The following is a 13,046-nucleotide window of genomic DNA, read 5'->3' on the forward strand; positions in this document are numbered from 1 at the left end:
AGGTACACAACAAGGAATATCACGGGGTGGTCCAGAGATGCCTGGGCATATCCCGCTTGCATCCCACGCCACAGGGGGTAAAGTGCCAAGAGAGGAGGGCTCACTGCTCACTATTGTGGTGCAATAAAATCCTAAGAATTGAAGTACTGCTGTTGAGGCATTCTGCGCTGCAAGGTCTGAAATTCGCTTTTAGGCACTCCAGCCAGGAAAGGAAGGGCTCACCACTTCCACTATCTCTCTCCAGCTGTGCGTTCGGCGCAGGAGAATCCTGGGACTCAAAGTCCTTCTGTAGAGGTGCCAGCACCATTGTAAATGAAGTGTACTTTTCAGGTCTCCAGTCTGGACAGGAAAGGCTCACTGACTCCGCCCCTTCCACCCGCCTGTGCGTTTGGTGCAATAGAATCCTGAGACTCAAAGTCCTGCTGTTGAGCCATTCCACACCACAGGGGATGAAGTGAGATTTTAAGCACTCCAGCCAGGAGAAGAAGGGCACATAGCCTTAACCCCCTCTCTTTGCCTGTGTGTTTGGCTCAATAGGATCCTGGGACTCGAAGTTCAACTGTTGAGACATTCCCAAATGCTGAATTAAATATGCTAATGGCTGCTTCCATTCAGACTCCTGGCTCACCCACTTAAGTCTGAATTCTCATGGCTCCTCCTGGGGTCTTGGCACTGCCCTGAACCAGAAGACCCAGCAAAACATCTGCACCACTGCCATCCTTAGTGTTCTTGATACAGGCCCAGGATTTAACTGCCATGCATATGTCTGTATTGAGAGCCATGTCCACCTGAGGAATGCTGAATGCTAAAATCACCCTCATCTGCACCATCATGAAGGCTGTGTGTAAGAATGAGAAAAATTGATGATGTTATGAAGGATGTAAATTTTCTCAGTCCTGAGTTATAGCTGAGTTGTTATTTCAGGACCAAGATGAAAATCACAAGTCCATTCCAGTAGGTTTCCTCACATTTTTATAGTAGATTGGAAACTTTGGTTGATTCACAAATGTCTCTTTGAGTACTACTAGGATGCTGCAGCTTTACCAGGAGCATTCATTAAATATTTTTATGAATTCCATTTTCACGTAATCAAATATATACTGTCTTAATATGCCATTGGAAGAAATGTGATTGTTGGGCTACCTGTCCCTCAAGTGTAGCCCAGTTCCCTGTTGCCTGTTAAAAAATCTCCCTCTACGTATCCTATCTCCTATGTCTCCTGCCATTTGAAGAGGAAACTATGGCTTTCTCTAGCATGGAGAAATATCTGCTCTTTCGCCTTCCCTTCTTTGTATTTAGGAACATCAGGCACCACTCAATATTCTATACTCACTTTGAGTGGTGCCTGGGGCCTCCTTGTTACAGCCCCATCCTCAAGATCAAACAAATAATTCTGCAAAGCTTTCTGTGATGCTTTAGTTAGACAAATCAATATCAATTGCAATTTTCCTGCAGGCAACAACCCCCACAAAACTGTGGCTACCACTAAGAGAGAACTGTTTGACCACTTAAATGTCCCTAAAAATCTGGTACTGTTCGGGCTCCATCTAACTCTGGTCTATCATGGACTAACTTGCCCCAGAGCCCCAAAGAGCTCTTGCATGTCCTGGCTACAGAAGCCTTATGGAGGTGTCCTTGAGGATGGGTGATTTCTCTCCATAGGATGCCTTTTCTTCTTGGTGCTATTGACAGATAATAGATATTTAATTACACCCAGCTCAATGGTACACGTTTTAAGAACCTCGAAGGCTGAAATGTTGAATGGACCCACCCAGATTTGCACCTGTGATCATTGTGTCAAACACAGATCTATGCAGTGAATTCATCAGTCCTCTTAGTCACTAGGCCTGGATACACTGCTGATGAGATGACCCAGACCTTGCTACGCACTTCAGCTTTTTTCTGAAACCTGCTTATGATATAATGATTAGGAGTTGCAGCAATTGTAGAAATTTTCATCTTCCTATTATGAAATGTTCAAGTAAGTGGCAATATGTAAAGCGATTGCACAACACACACAGCACACGTGACACACTATCCCCACCACAAATGAAACACAACACCAAGTTATATAACAATAAACTGTAATGTACACAACATCATTAGACCAAACACATGTCAGTAATACCATGCTACCCAAGCAGTTGTCAGAACATTATACAGTACTACTGTTGTGTAGCCATTTTAGTTATAGCTCCGTGCATGTTATTTTAGCATACTAGGCCTGCCGCTGTGAACTTTAACCTAGATATATTTTATTCAGCTTTGTTTATTATTCTTACTATAGCCACTTTTGCGGTCTTGTTTTATTTCGCTCTATCTAGCTGTTTTTGCCTAGGCCAGCACTACATTCTCAAACAGGACATTCTTGCTCACTCTGTGCTTCGTTCAAGGCTGTAGTAAGATAGGTTGCTGGTGAATGTGGTAAAAGCTTTGTCTCTGGTATTCATAGAAAACACACATCCATACGTAGGGACATTTTCTCATAACATCAGCTGTTTTATTATCTAAACACTTCCCTGTCCCGTACACGTTAGAGGGAGATTCCAGCCAGAGAACCACAACTGTATGCTGATTACTGAATGCTTCGCTACAGATGCTAATGCAGACTTCAGGCCTTTGCTCAGGTATGGGGGATGATGTCTTCCCAGGGGAACCTGAAGGGCAGAATTAGAACTTAACATGCTGTGCTCTATTATAGCCTAGGTAGGAATTAGTCAATCATCCTGGGTATTTCAGTACATGCTTTGCTATCTAAGATGCAGTTGCTTCATTAAAACCTTATTGAAACATATACTGCCTCTGTTTGTCATTGTGTATGTGAGACTAATGTAACTGAGAGAAACGGATGAGACCTGAGTGACCATGTTTCCCCTGAGAAATCAATTATGTCATGCGCTTGGCTGCCCAATCATCCTTGCCCTGGGGTAGAGATGAGGCACTTCTAGTTAGCCAGAGCAAAACCCGGATTAGGGAGACAGGTGTCACCTGTAGTGGGTCAGACTCAGGCCCATATTTATACTTTTTAGTGCCGCATTTGCGCTGATTTTTTACACAAAAGCGGCGTAAACTTACAAAATACAATTGTATTTTGTAAGTTTGTGCCGCTTTTGCATCAAAAATCAGCACAAATGCGGCACTAAAAAAGTATAAACATGGGCCTCAGTCTCCCACACCCCAGACGATTCTGCCACTCAAAATCCAGTAGTCTCATTAGAATAATGAGAGCCTACACGACATTGTGCTGCCAACGTTTTGTCAGGCTCTAATTTTCGGGTCCCCCTGAGTATCTCTTTCTCACTATATACAAAGACACCTTAGTACTATATACGGAGACGTCTGTGGTATTGAGGACTTCCGCCTCAGCTAAGTAGGGATCACCTATCTGACTCTGAGATTGTTCAAGCTTGAACTCTAAAAGGAAAATCCCCATTTGGTGTGCTTATCTCTGAACAAATTAACCATTTAATATGGCAAATCCGCAACAGGTAGCAATTGCAGTCAATATGAGACAACGCCTGACTACACATTTATTAGCAAATGGCCTAACGGCCCAGGGGGGGTCCAGTCACATTTGTGGTGGACGTACATGCAGCTTATAGAACAGAACTCTTCTATTCATGGGTCACATTTCCAGCAGTTGATGGGAACACAAACAAATGTCATCACTATACACCTGCAAACCTACCTGGACAATACAGAGCTTACCCATATTTAGAAATACCCTTATCTTATCAAGAACATAATAATTGGCTTGATGGCGCCCTACCCCACACAATTTTAACAGTTAGGTTAGGTTCTCTAAGTAATGATGGTCCTACCTGGCCTTTATTGGCCACTTACACACCTCACCCAGCTGCAGCAGATCTAGCGGTAGCTGAAGTCTGTTGCTTATATACCGAGCTGACAGCAATATATAGAGGATTAGTACAGTTTGTAATGCAAACATTAAATACAAACCCAGCACATGCTGCTCCAGCGCAACCACATGCAGTGACGCCAGACATTAACCCTGCAACTGTACATTCGATCATGGGAAAGGTACCCGCCAAACCAGAAGAAATTCAGTTTTGGTTAGCTCAAAAAATAAATGCACTAGAAGCAGTATTTCCCCATACGGGACCTCAGGATAAACATAAAATACTAATACTAACAATGTGCTTGCCATTTGGGATGGTTCCCACAATAGATAACTGTAATACATGGGGCACAGTATTTGCCACGCTCTATACTACCGCACACGGTACACCAGCACTTGCCAACTTACCAGGAGTGTTGAAACAGATTCTGGATGAATACGGGGCTGCCCCGGCCCTAGATTTGGAGATGCAATTAATGGGCAACATTGCCCATGTGTCCTAAATTATTTTGATTAACCTTAAAAGGGAAGCGGTCCCCTTAGCGATGCGCATGCGGCTCCGGGATGTTCCTCAACAGGATCAAGAATGTGAGCTGCCAAAGAATATTGCGGAGGCCTACTCTAGTATTGGTTGAGATAGTCTGGGGGCCAAACCAACAAAACCACAATTTCAGGGTAAATCTAATTAAGATTTTCCAAGCAAGCTCCTCAGGGTAATAAGAAACACTGGGATAAAAAACAACAAACTCCTAAAAAAGAGAGGGGAGAATCTCCGCGCACGGAGACCCCGCAGAATAGATATAATCTCAGACATAGAGATAATATAAAAACGCCTGATAGATATCAATATACTGATACACGCCAATCTCGTTCCTTTCAAGACTCATCGGAAAAATGCAGTGAGAGAGGTGGGCGGTGATAGAGCGGTCCGTAGTAATAATTTTACCTGTGTTCGGACGCTCTTTAGGCCGATGAATCTTTTGACTAAGTGGGAACTCTCTATACTCTTAATCGATCAATCTCATGAAAATCATTAATCAATAACGAACATAAGCAACCCCTTGAACGACATAACACTTTACAATTAATCCAGAATACATTTCGGCGAACCCTGACCTTTCAGTCAGGAATAACCACACCAGTTTATTGCAAAGTTAGTGAATTTATTTCCCTATATTAACAAAGCTAGCACAATATAAATGTGTCTCAACACCAAATGATAAACATATATGAACATTAATAGCTGTCCATAACGTCGAAACAAGTGCAATCTATGAAGCATTTGAATCACAAGGCATTCGATAATAGCAATGCAAATCACTAATACGATAATCTGTAATGAACTAATGGCATACATTTAATCAGCATAACAAGATCTCAAATTGCATCGTGTGACATATGGAATCCTCGTCTAACCTCAAATTAGCATCGGCATGTGGGACTTCATGCAAAAACAATTTAGCAACATTAATTTAGAAAAACTCTTAACTAGGGATCTTACCAAAAAATCAGCAGTTGGTTACCTAAAAGAAACACAATGCAATTTTACAATTTCCTTTCATATTTACCAATTACGATCAGCATACAAGGAAGTCTTCGTCTCACAGGTACCGTTCTTCGGTCATCATGGGTACCGTTTCTCGATCAGCATGGGACGGGACAAAGGGGCAGGGGTGAACGGGGCAATTGCCTCACGGCGGCAAGGTAAAACTATTACTTCATGCAAAGGGATCAAATCAAAGTTACAGTCTCTAGGGCAAGAATCATTAAGTCTCTTTCTCTCGATTAGAGAAAGAATCAAAGTCTCTCAAAATGGCGTCGCAGCAGAGTGGGCCATAATAGCTACGAAGTCAAAATGGCGGGATGTCCGGGTAATGGCCGATAATAGCTACCTTCTTCTCGTGCACCTGGTTTTTATAGACAACAGTTCGAATCCTGTAGGGTCTCCATTGGAGGGTTCATAGGTTAGCTTCAAATTGACCAATCAAAAACGACAGTTCTCAAGCTTTTACTTAAGCATACATTATCCTTGGAGATGGGTACGCAAATCGCAACATTGTCTTCCAATTAGCTTACTCTCAGAGCCTCCATTGTCCGCACCTGCAAGTCGACCTTGAATTAAAGAGAAAATATGCCAGGATGGCACTAACTTTAAGATAAGCATGTGAACAGTTTCTGTGGAAAAGTACAGCTTCAAGCAAAAATACACGTTTATTAGCACAGTGGAAAAATACGAGCATCTAAACCGTGAGACCAGGCAACTAGGCCAAAGCCTCCGCTAAAGTAATGCTAAGCTAAAACATTTCAAACAAGCAAATCGTAGCACACGTTTATGATTATGTCGGATTAGTGCAATTCTAATACACCACGTTATATAAAGCACGCGTATAAATGATGGCAAACTACTCTGAGGGCACATTTTATCCCCGTACAATCTTAATTAGTTCGGTTAAAGTCACACATGATTATTTCAGCACTACGTTTAAGCGTTAATAAATCAAAACCTTCATTTTCTGCTTCATCAATCCCTCCTCTGATGACTACTTGTCATCACACCAAATCACGCCCACAAATTTTATTCCATTAAAATTCTGTCAGTTCCCTTTTCCTTTTAGTTCCCCTAGTTTGCGCTTTGTATTCTTCTGCCATTCTTTTCATAATTTTCTCTTCTTTTCTTCTTTTAATTCTTTCCATAATCATTATTATTCCCCTTTTTATTCCCCAAATTCCAAATACACAAATTATTACTATTAATATTCCTTCTATTATTTTCAATAATATTCCATTCCAAATTCCCCCAATCCAATGTCCCACTGAAGCAAGTCCCTTTCCAACCTTCTCCCACACTCCTGGTTCTTTCAATTCCTTCAAATCTGCACTTTCTTTTGTTAGATTAGCAAGCATAGTTTTAATCTTCACACTATTATCAGGTATATAGGTACAACAGTGACGTGCACCAATCATTTTGCAAACGCCTCCATCCTTTGCTAAAAGAATGTCTAAAGCAAGCCTATTTTGAAGAGTCATAGCTCTTTCCGCTGCAAGCTCAGCATCTATCAGGATTATAGCACCTGAAAACTTTGTCAACATGTTATCCACTATAGTAGACAATTTTCGTATCTTGATGGAATTCAACACAACTCCTAATGAAGGAATCATAGCTCCAAATATATCACCTACCACAGCAGCTGCGGTCTCTCTTTTCTGGATACGATGGGATCCAGATGTCTTTTGAATCATCGATACGTCATCCAGTTGATAAACCTTTGGGAACACTATACCCAAATAACATCTCCCCCACCATCCCTTTGGAAGACGATAATAAGCGTTATGCCCACAAATGTAATATACACCTGGAATGACAGGGTCAAGTCCGTTCATCATGAATGTCCATTTGGCCTTAAAAATAAACGTATGCTTACACTCACTCGCTCCTACAAAAATATTGTCGTAATAAGATTCACCTCGATATATACAAAATTTTCCTACATGCCAAGCATCTAAAGCTATTTTCCCTTGTGTTTTTATAGCAGCAAAATCATAGTTATCTACTGAAGTCCTCTTATGTAGCTCTTTTTCTAATTTCGCCTTCATTTGTGCCCTTCTATCATCTGTGCGATCTAAAAAGCTTATTTCTACAGCAGAGACTGAGCAAGTAAGGTTCTCCCTATGAGCATGAGCCGTTTCAAAAGGTTGCATTGGCTCGAAAAATTCCCTCATTATTTTAGCATCCCAATCTTTAGCAATCTGGCTTAGCTGTGCTATTATAGGAACATAAGCAAAGGTAACATCATAATTTGAGTAAACATACTGTATGTTAGTTTGACCATAAAACCTAGACATTACTATACTACACGTAATCCCATATGTAAGAGGCATGTGGTGATAAGTTACCCCTTCCTTTACTGATGTCGGTATCTGTGTACACACATAACAATCCTTCGCATCCATAGTCTCAACATACTCTGTTAATAGGCGATAGAAAACATTATACGAAAGCTCTTTCTTATCATGCAAGAGCCTCTCATCCAATGCTAGTCTTTTCAATGGTGTTAGTTCAGTGACAGTAACAGGAGCAATAGTAGAAGCCTCGATATTCTCACTTTCACCCTTTCCCTGCATTCCAATCACAATTGCCATTATTATTATTACACATGTAATTACCAAGCCTATACACACATATTTACAATATCTCTTTCTGTTATTTTGCGTAGCGTACCTAGTCATGATCTGTATAGAATCAGAGAGCTAGAAGCACTTATAAATGAAACTATTTAGCAATTCAGTTACAAAGCTGAACAAGCGCAATGTTCACACCGTCTTCTTCAAAAGGCCAGTCACTTATCGGTTAGCAGCATTTGTCTCAATTCGGCAATAACTCAGTCTTTATCAGTTTAGCAAATGTCTCATCCGGTTTAACAATGTCTCAGCTGGTTGTTTCTTTCACGTTATATTGTAGCAAGCAATATCATTTACTCTTTCAATCGACAGAGTCTATGAAACTTTTCTTTTCTATTGGTATCTCTTCTTCTTCTTCGTTCTCGATGCTTAGAGATACAAACTCGTCAGTCCAATCATCATTGACTGCATATGCCCATTCAGGACCGGAATATCTCCTATTTGGTATCCTTTTTCTTTTCAATTTTGCTTCTCTTTTCGATTCTGCTTCGCTGGTACTTTCCTCTTTTGTCAAGTCTCTTTCCTCACTTGACGATTGTTCCACGACAGTCACTTCTTTTCTTTTCTCTTTCACTTTCGGCCTTCCTCCTTCGTTCAAACTTTCTTTACCCTTTTCTTTTATTGGTGAGATACTCAGTCTTCTCTTTGCACCATGTCCATTTGATGGACCTGCACCCTTTTCTGTGGAAGCTTGAACCTTTTCGTTCTGTTCTGCCTTGTCCCCTTCTTCCGGGGAATCGATCACGTTCTCTTTTTCTTTTTCTGTATCGTCTGCTTCTGGGAAAGCCCTCCTCTGATCAGGCTCTCCTGCCTTTTCACCTTTTTCGAGCCCTTCGTCACCGTTACTTTCTTCAGGCTCTTTATCACTTTCAGCTGCTTCAGGCTCCTTGTCACCTTCAGCTGCTTCAGGCTTTTTGCTACCCTCAGCTGCTTCAGGCTCTTTGTCACCTGCAGCTTCTTCGTCGCTGTCTGAACTTTCTCCTTGGTCTTCCCCAAGTGAGTTGGTGTCTTCGTCGTCGGAGAATATCTCTTTCTCTCCTGCTTCTGCCTGTTCGCTTTCAGTTCGCTTTTGTTCTGTCTCAGCACTCGGCACTGTTTTGTCAGGCACTGGTAGTTTCAGCGCTTCAACTTCCTCATCTGTGGGACACAGCACCTTCTTGGTGTGACTGGCGTGAATCCAGTTGGGAACCCCCGCACACTTCACAGCGGTAGTTGTCGTCAGGATCACTTGAAAAGGGCCTTTCCAACGGGGTTCCAGACACGACTTTCTCACGTGCTTCTTTACCACGACCCAGTCACCTGCTTTCAGTGCGTGTCCTGGACCTTGGATCGGTGGCAAGGTGGTCGCTTCCACCTGGTGAGAGAAAGAGCGAACCACGTCAGCCAGTCCTTTGCAGTAGTCTAACACCATATCATCTGTAATATTCAAAAGCATGTTTGCGGGAACTGCAGGAAGTCTCATAGCCCTGCCCATGAGAATTTCGTGCGGAGACAATCCAGTTTTTCTATCAGGAGTGTTTCTCATTGACATTAGCACTAAGGGCAATGCATCAGGCCATTTCAGATTTGTCGATGCACATATTTTTGCCATTCTCGATTTCAGCGTACCATTCATCTGCTCCACCAGTCCTGAGGCTTCAGGGCGATAGCTACAGTGCAGCTTTTGCTCAATGTTCAGCGCTTCGCAAAGTAACTTTATCACCTCGTTATTGAAGTGACTTCCCCTATCTGATTCTAAAGAGATCGGGAATCCGAAACGTGGTATCAACTCCCTCAACAATAGCTTGGCAACTGTAAGGCTGTCGTTTCTACGTGTGGGGTATGCTTCAATCCAGTGACTAAAAATGCACACAATCACCAGCACATATTTCAGACCCCCATGCACAGGCATCTCAATGAAATCCATCTGCATTCGACTAAAAGGTCCGCTTGCCCTACCAATGTGACTCGCGTTCACAACTGTTCCCTTCCCTGGGTTCATCTGCTGGCAAGTGACACATCGATGGCAAACTGCTTCTGCAGCTTGACGAAATCTGGGGTTAAACCAATCAGTTTTGAACAATCTTATCATGGCATCTCTCCCTAGGTGAGCTTGCCCATGATAGAACCGCGCAAGCTGTGATAAGAGACTATTTGGCAAAACAAACTTTCCCTCATGCGAAACCCATAACTCGTCTTGTCTCTTTATACATTGTGATTTAATCCAGGAATCTCTTTCATCCTCCCTGACGTTATTCTGTAGTGCTTTTAGTTCCTCTATTGTATCTACGACCTTCAAGGCAAATGCTTCAGCTGGTTCGAGTTCTGGTTCACTTATTGAATTCCATTCATCTCTGAGTAATATACAGTTCAAGGCACAAAATCTTGCGACTTGATCCGCATATGCATTTCCCAGAGAAACATAGTCCTGTCCTTTCGTGTGAGCACTGCACTTTACCACTGCAACTTCAGCTGGCACTTGAATGGCATGTAACAATTCCCTTATCCTCTCCCCGTTCTTCACTGGGGATCCTGAAGAAGTCAGGAAACCTCTCTGTGACCATAGTTGTCCAAAGTCATGCACAATCCCAAACCCGTACTGACTATCAGTGTAAATGGTGACTTTCATCAATGCAGACAGTTGACATGCTCTGGTAAGGGCTACAAGTTCTGCTACTTGTGCAGAATAGACTCCTTGAAGCCATCCCGCTTCCAAGACACCTGTTACAGTACATACAGCATATCCTGCTTTCAAAATCCCCATCCCATCTCTTAGACATGAACCATCAACAAAAAGAATTTGGTCGTTTTCATCAAGTTTAGTATCCTTAATGTCCGGTCGAGGTTTTGTGCAAAATTCAGTCACCTGAAGGCAGTCATGCTCGACGTCTTCAGCGTTCTCAATTTCGGCATTTTCTCCAGGAAGCAAGGTTGCTGGATTCAACGTAGTGCACCTTTTCAGCTGCACGTTCGGTGAGCCCAGAATTATCGTTTCATACCTTGTAAGTCTTGCTCCTGTCATGTGCTGCGTTCGGGAGCGGGTCAAAAGTATCTCGACTGAGTGAGGGACCATGACTGTTACTGGGTGTCCCATCACTATTCCTTCACTCTGAGTGAGGCTGATACCAACTGCTGCTACGGCGCGCAAACACCCTGGGAGTGCTGCTGCAACCGGATCCAAAGTAGCTGAAAAATACGCTACTGGTCTGTTCACGCCACCATGGGCTTGAGTCAAGACAGACAAAGAACATGCATCACGTTCATGGCAAAACAATGTGAAAGGCTTCGTGTAATCAGGCATACCTAAAGCTGGAGCCCTGCACATGCACTCTTTCAATTCAACAAAAGCATCCATCTCGTCTCCTTTCAGCTCAATTTCATCCAAGGCATCCTTTTGGGTCAATTTCAGTAGGGGCTTTGCTAGAGTCGAGAAGTTGGGAATCCACTGGCGACAGTAGCCCACCATTCCCAAGAACTTCCTCACCTCCTTCCTTGTCTTTGGTGGACTCATTTGGAGTATGCTTGTGATTCTTTCCTTCATTATTCTCTGTGACCCTTTCTCTATCTGGTGACCCAAGTATTTCACTTTCTTCTGACAGAACTGTAATTTGGAAGGAGACACCTTATGTCCATTCCTTCCCAAATGGTTCAACAGAGCAATGGTATCGGCTGTGCAGCCACTTTCTGTCTTTGATGCAACCAGTAAGTCATCAATGTACTGTACTAGAGTTGACTCGAATGGCAATTCTAATGCTTCCAGGTCTTTCTTTAGGATCTGATTGAATATTGACGGTGACTCAGAAAACCCTTGAGGAATTCGACACCAACTGTACACTCTGTCTAAGAATTTGAAACAAAAGAGGAATTGGCTGTCCTCATGAAGAGGCACAGAAAAGAATGCTTGTGACAAATCGATGACTGAAAACCATTCAGCATCGCAAGGAACTTGAAACATTATCACAGCTGGATTCGGTACAACAGGGCAGCACTTGACTATGATGTCATTTATTTTCCTCAAGTCTTGCACAAGTCGGACCTTTCCACTTGGCTTTATTAGTCCCATTATTGGTGAATTACATGGACTGCTTAACACTTCTTTCAGTACCCCCTGCTTTACAAATTCGTCAATGAGTTGAGCAACTTTCATGAGGGTATCTTGTGGCATGTGGTATTGTGGGGTCTGGGGAAAGATTGCATTGGGCTTTACAGTCACTTTCACTGGTTCCACTCCTTTCATCAATCCCACCTCTTTCCCTGTCATGTCCCACACTTCCTTTCCGACTGTCTCCCGTAATTCGGCTGGGATGTCTTCTTCAGTTATCATCGGGAAAAGACAAATCAGAGGATACTCTTCATCGACAGTTTCCATCTCATCCCCCTCTACAATGTCCTCTTCTTCCCCATCACTGCTCGTCTGTATTGTTATTCCTTCGTTCGAACACATGATCGAGCAACCCAATTTGCACAACAGGTCTCTCCCTAACAGTGCTATCGGGCTTGAGTCACATACCACAAACTGATGCACCCCTTGATAGTTACCGATGCTGACTGGAACCGGATCTGTAATTGGGTTCGTCAGGTGTCTGTTTGCTACTCCCACCACTTGAACTGTCCTCCCTGAGAGTGGCAAATTTGGTACTTCACTGCTCTTAACTGTTGAACGTGTGGCTCCCGTGTCAACCAAGAATGAGACACGATGACCCATTACTTTTCCCTCTACGTACGGACCCCTTTGATCAACTTCCAAGGATGCCACAAGCACACAGTCTCCTTCTTCTCCTGAACTTTCACTCTCCCATACGTTGTTTATTCCACTCTCACTGTGTAATGGGAACTGTTGTACGGTGCCATTTGTACTCATTACCTGACCCGAGACCTGTGGAGGAACCATCACTTGCTGCTGACTCATTGGTGCCAAGGGTATTTGCGTTCGCTGATTAGGTACCATAGGTAACTGCTGTTGCATTGGCTGCATTTGCGTCATCTGCATACGAGGCATCTGCATCTGCTGCGGCTGCATCGGTTGTAA

This window comes from Pleurodeles waltl, chromosome 1_2, assembly GCF_031143425.1.
Source record: "Pleurodeles waltl isolate 20211129_DDA chromosome 1_2, aPleWal1.hap1.20221129, whole genome shotgun sequence".
Classification (NCBI taxonomy): Eukaryota; Metazoa; Chordata; class Amphibia; order Caudata; family Salamandridae; genus Pleurodeles; species Pleurodeles waltl.